Raw genomic sequence first — 6,008 nt, 5'->3', positions numbered from 1 at the left:
AGAAAAGTGGGGCAAGAACAAGGTGGGGGGGGGCCAGGGAGATGGCTCAGTGGAATAAGCGCTTCCCTGGCAAGCGCAAATGCCCGAGTTCAATCCCCAGTTCTGCAAAAAAAAAAAAAAAAAGAACAGGGTGAGAGCACACACAGAGATTCCTAAACTGTTCTCAAGAGTCGAGTTCTCGGTGGTGGCCGTGTCCTCACTCGTCACACAGGCTGAGCCACATGAGCAAGCCTACGGCGTCCACCTTATGCTATCACCTTTTCTGCTTTTGCGAATGTTTTCAGCTTGGAAAAAGCATATGAAAGCATGCTTAACCTGGGCGAGGCAAAGCGAAACCCTTGAGTTTGGCTGGAGATTATGGTGAAGCACGAGGTGCGCACATCACACTCGTGTGGGGACAGTCACTTCTCAGGGTCTCCGGGAATCTGGCTCTCAGATCCCTCATCTGCAGAGGCTCGAGTCCCCTGTGTGCAGTTGCCCGGACGTGGCTTAGAGCCTACAGCCACCCACCTGCACACTTGATGCCATCTTTAAATAACTCGTAGAATTTAATACAATGAAAATGCTACATAAATAATTGATAGCTTGCTCAGAGACAATCACAAGGAAAAAATTCCGACATGTTCAGCACATGCAAATCTTCCCAAATCAGCTTCCCCAGTAGCTGGGACTACAGGCTGCCTCTGCTCGGCAGACATCAATGTTTTGGTGTGAATATTTTTTATCTTCTGCGGGTTGAACTAAAGGATTCAGAACTCTCAGGACTCAGGCTCCCTGCACATACAATCTTCCCAAATGAAGCAACCTCCTGGGCCCAATCTGAAATGTCCCAAAACAAAATATTCTCAGTATTCATCTGTTTCATTTAGTTTTGTGGCAGGGTCTCTCTATGTACTCCAGGCTGGCCTTGAACTCAAAGCAGTCCTCCTGCCTCAGCCTCCCAAATGCTGGCATAAGCAGGCACCAGCACTCCCAACAGGGCCTCTGCTCATTATCTTGAATACCATTTCCTGCCCAAACCAAAGTGAAATGCACAGGTTGACCCCTGTCCTGTCACACCTTCTGATTGAGAGATCGTAAGGGCCATATAAAGAGAATTTAGGAGCCCCTTAGAAGACAAATTCATTGCTGCACGTGGGGTCCTTTATGTTTCAGGAACTCCAGGGGATTGAAAGTGAGCAAATAACTTCGAATTCATTTTTTAAGGGCTCACGCTGGGACTGAGCCCAGGAGCCCCGAATGCACAAAGCACATGTGCCATCCCCCGTCTCCCCATACATCGCTGGTTACCTCTCCCACCCAAAGCCACAGCATCCCGTCTGGGGTGCCAGAGACCAATTCTTTATCTCGAAAAGCCAGCAAATACACAAGAACCAGATGCTTTTCCAGTCTCTCCTACATGAGTTGTGCCGCTGGCAATGCAAAGGTGGATGGGAGAAGGCATGATCACGAAAATGCGGCAGCGCGGACACGAAAAGGCGGAGAGCGCATTAGGGTCACGTGGTTCCTCGGCGTACATGTGGGGTGCAGATTCTGGGCATCAGTGTTAGCGCTGAGGCTGGTTGCGGTGCCACAGAGCGATGTCCCTGGCCCTCTGGAGACTGAGGCAGGAGGATTTGAGTTTCAGGGCAGCCCAGACGACATAGCTGGGGCATGAGGCAAATCAGAGGCTGTGCTTCCTGATTCCAAATCATTTCTTGAGATTATCTCAACAGATTTAGTATTAAGACAGCCACGTAAATTTTTAGATGTAACATGTGACTTTTTTTTTTTTTTTTTTTAAGACAAGGTCTCTCTATGCAGATTGGGTGGGCCTTGTGCTCACTTTTGTAGCCCCCCGGCGGGTCTCGAACTTGCAATGATTCTCTTACCTCAGCCTCCCGAGTGCTGGGATTGCAAGCGTGAGCCACCACGCCCGGTTCCGTAAACAGGTGACTTTTAATGACAGGATCTGATCTCAAACAGAGTCAGACCGAGCTAAGCTTTCTCTGACCTAACCAGCAGTTTGCAATCAGCACAGCTTCCCACCCAGTTTTGGAAACAAGAGCCTCGACTCAGCCGCAATCCAGGCAGGAAAATCCCATGCCCCAGCCGCAGCCAGCGCCTCGGGGCGTTCCGGTAGGTTCTTGGGCCACAAAGACTTTTGAGGAATCGTGAGTCTTTTGCCTAAACATTTCGACGTAAGTTGTAGTGTTGTCAAAGGAACGCAGGGGCTTCTTCTTCATGACACTCTTTTAGGGCAGGCTAGATAGCTCAGGGGACTAATGCACCTGCTCTGGCAGAACTCGGCGCCCGGGGTTCAATCCCGGGCCTCTGTGCTAGACAGACCCGCCCCCAGGCGCGCAGAGATGGCGACGGAGACTGGGCGTGGGGGCGCGCGCCTGTAATCCCAGCACTTGGGAGGCTGAAAACGGGAGAATCACTGCGAGTCTGATCCACATAGTGAGACCACATAGTGAGACCCTTTAGACTCTGCCCTAAATTCATAAAATAAATAAAACTTTTACAGGGGTTCTCAAACATCTGCGACAGAATTTTGGTAAGTGGTCTACCTTAAGGTCGGGGGTCGCTGGGTTGGACCGTGCGCGGGGCCCAACCGGAGACCTAACTAAGGTCAGGAAGGACTCGAGCTGGGGTGAGGGGACGCCCTGCAGGTCTTCTAGCGCCAGTCTGCACTGAGCTCTAAAGGTTTGAGGTTCAGAAGTGACTTTGGTGGCACCTGCATTTTCTCGGTTAAAAACAAATAAGCTTCCTCAGCCTTGGCACCCAGCGGCCACAGTGCAGGAAGCCCAGGACCTGCTGCACGGCCCCAAGGCTGTGGGATAGGTCACAAGGCAGAGCACTCGGGTTCTCCCCCTTCTCCCCCCCCTCCAGATACAGGGTAAGGATGAGAAAAAGAGGAGGGGAAGGATTTTATTCTGACACTAAAATCATGTTGCCTTTGAATGGACCAGGACAGACACTCAATATTCCACACATGAAAGAACCACAAAGGCGCGCAAGCCAGGGATGGCTGCGTGGGTCCTACTGGGATGGGAGTGGGATGTCGTTGGGTGGCCACGGGGCGGCGCTGCTCACAGGCTGGCAAAAATTTTTCTTGCCAGGTGTGTTCGTGCATACCTATCACCAGCAATCGGGAGGCTGAGGCAGGAGGATCAGCCAGAGTCCAAGGCCAGCCCTGGCTACATAGCAAGGCCTGGTCTCAAAAAAGCCAAAAACAAACAAACAAAACAAAAACAAAACATTCTATTGCTTGACCACCTGGCTGGTAATGGAAGGGCGTTTTCCTTAGGATTATTTATTAAGATGTTTGGTTTTGTGCAATTACCTATATCTGTACTTTAGTTTCAAGCAAAATGCTTTAAAATAACAGCAACACAAACACAGTGGGGTTTTGTAACCAGTTTTACACGAAAGTCTTTGAATCAATACTGTAACGAGAAATACTCAAGTTGGCCACAAGGGTGCGCAATTTGCTGCCCACAGCATCTGCTTGGTGCAGATAAAAGGGATTTTCCCGGTTTCTATGGCGCTGCCTGCATCTGGGAATAAAGCAGATTATTCCGGGTCCTTAGAGTAGGATCTACATGTGAGAGCACCAACGCGGGCAGATTTAATTTGGAAAACTATGTCCAGCATGTAAATAGAATGCATGGATTGAACACACTGTAGCTTCCTCCTCCTTTAAAGTTAAATTTTTAGGACCAGAGAGATAGCTCAGTAGAATAAGCACTTGCCTGGCAAGCACGAGGTCCTGAGTTCAATTCCCTATACCGAAAAAATAAAAAAATAAAATAAAGTTGAATTTTAAGGCTGGGCTTGGTGGCACACACCTGTAGTCCCAGCACTTACCTGTAATCCTAGCATTCCAGAGGCTGTTACAGTGTTGAAATTCTGGGATGGTTCAGTCTTTTTTTTTTTGGGGGGGGGCAGTGTGGCTTTATTGGCCAGGTGGCTACTTGAGGGGGATGAAGCGAGAAGAGTGAGCGGCACCAAAGCCAGGCCGGCCATGCTTCACGGGCTTGTAGGTGATGGAGAATTCGCCCAGGTAGTGGCCAGTCATCTCAGGCTTGGTCTCCACCTGGTTGAAAGTCTCGCCATTGTAGACACCCACCATGCTGCCCACCATCTCGGGCAGGATGATCACGTCTCGAAGGTGTGTCTTCACCACCTCGGGCTTCTCCATGGTGGTGCCTCCTTTTTGGCGCTGCGTAGACGCTTCAGCAGCGAATGCTGCCTCCGCCGAAGTCCACGGTTCAGCCGCCTCCTCTGCCGAGCACTATAGAGCTGCATCAGCTGTTTGTAGGACATAGCCAGCAGCTGGTCAAGGTCCACACTGCGGTAGGTAAACTTGCGGAAGGTTCGCTTCTTCTTTTGCTCCACTTCCGCCGTCTTGGCAGGTCTTCGGAAAAGCTTTTTTTTTTTTTTTTGATGGTTCAGTCTTATCAAAAACACTGTACACCTCAACTGTATACCTGGTAGGCTTGTCTTTCCCATGATCCTTTCACTCAGATTAATGGGTGTGGGCCATTGCCAACTGGCTGTCAACTCCTAACACCCAGCTGAACTGAACCAGTGACCAGCGTGCTGCTGGGTATGGAGTACCCACCTGAGGATTGTTGCCAACAGCACGAAAAGGAGAACTGGAGAGGAAGAAAGGGTGCTGGTTCTCCTGAAGGAGCTGCTCTCATCTTTGGAGGAGCTCAGGGCCTTGTTGTCACTGAGAATGGCTGTAGTTCACTTTTGGGGAGCTCTGCTCCTCATGTTGAGCATGGCTTCCTGGTTCCAGAGGAGAAGATGGTGCCCTGCTGTCTCCTGGAGAAGCTTGTCACCCTGCCTTTCCTGATATGAACACGGCTGTTCTCACTGGAGGAGCTCGGGACCTCGCTGTTGCTGAGGATAGCTGTGGTGCTTTTGGGGGAAGCTCTGGCTCTTACCTTGAGCCTGGATTCCTGGCTCCAGTGCAGGTCCCTTATCCTCCTGCTACAGGCTTTCAGGCTTCCACTGCTGACCTTTGGGCCCTCCCAGCACAGATCCATGAAACAGACTTGAATGAGACATTATCATGGGCTCTCCATCTTTAGCTAGCTGGACCTGTGTAGGATATTGCCAAGGAATCTAGGCTGTCAGCTGGATTCATTGTGTCATTAGTATGTGGAAAGATTTCCTGTACTCTTTTGTATTTGACTCTTTGGGGACTAATATAAAATAATCCTATAAGGTATGTATCTTGTATTAAATTATTTTCCTTGGCAACTCCTAATAATAAAAAAAAGAGAACTTGGTTCAATATCCATCTCCAAAAAGAAATTTCACATCATGTAATATAGTGAGTTATCATAATGAAACCGCATAAACCACAGAGGGTGGAAAGTGTGAAATTTAGGGAGCAGCCTCTAATGAGGAGTGGTAGCCCAGGGGTGCAGGAGAAGAGGTGCTGGCCGATGCTGTCACTCAGCACAGCCACTGCCATCCAAGGAAGCCTAAGGCTGAGAGGTAGACCAGTTGTCCAGGGTGCAGAGCCCCAAGCTAGGTATTTATTTGAATTTAGTACAAGTTCAATCAGGGATTGAACTGAAGACCTTGTATTTGCCAGGCAGGCCCTTATGCCACTAAGCTATCTCTCAGCCCTCAGAGCCCCAAGCTAGATGCAGGACCCTCAAGGACATATTGCCTTAAAAGCTATTATGTTACTTCCTAAGGGCATATTTCTGATTTCTAAAAATAAAACTATATGCAATTTTATCCAGGGCTGGGGATATACTTCAGTGGCATAGTACCTGCCTGGCAAGCACAAGAGAGTTCAGTTCTCAGTACCGAAAACAAGACAAAAATTTATCCAAAATTTAAAGGTATACCAATGATATAAAGCCCACCCAATTCTCATTAATTTTCACTATGAAAAGACCAGAATATATCCAAAATTATATTTTTTTTCATTTATTTATTTATCTTTTTTGTTTTAGGTGATTGTGATCAAACAGGGGGCCTCATTCATGCGAAGCTTG

The 6,008-nt window shown here is 48.8% G+C and overlaps 1 pseudogene; it reads right to left on the bottom strand.

Moving 5' to 3' along the window:
• Window positions 1-3,946: 3,946 nt before the first annotated feature.
• LOC101562142 lies at window positions 3,947-4,383 on the bottom strand (annotated as a pseudogene).
• Window positions 4,384-6,008: the final 1,625 nt, after the last annotated feature.

The sequence above is a fragment of the Octodon degus genome, unplaced genomic scaffold (genome assembly GCF_000260255.1).
Source record: "Octodon degus isolate 3935 unplaced genomic scaffold, OctDeg1.0 scaffold00017, whole genome shotgun sequence".
Taxonomy (NCBI): Eukaryota; Metazoa; Chordata; class Mammalia; order Rodentia; family Octodontidae; genus Octodon; species Octodon degus.
This window is presented reverse-complemented; position numbering and strand designations above follow the sequence as displayed.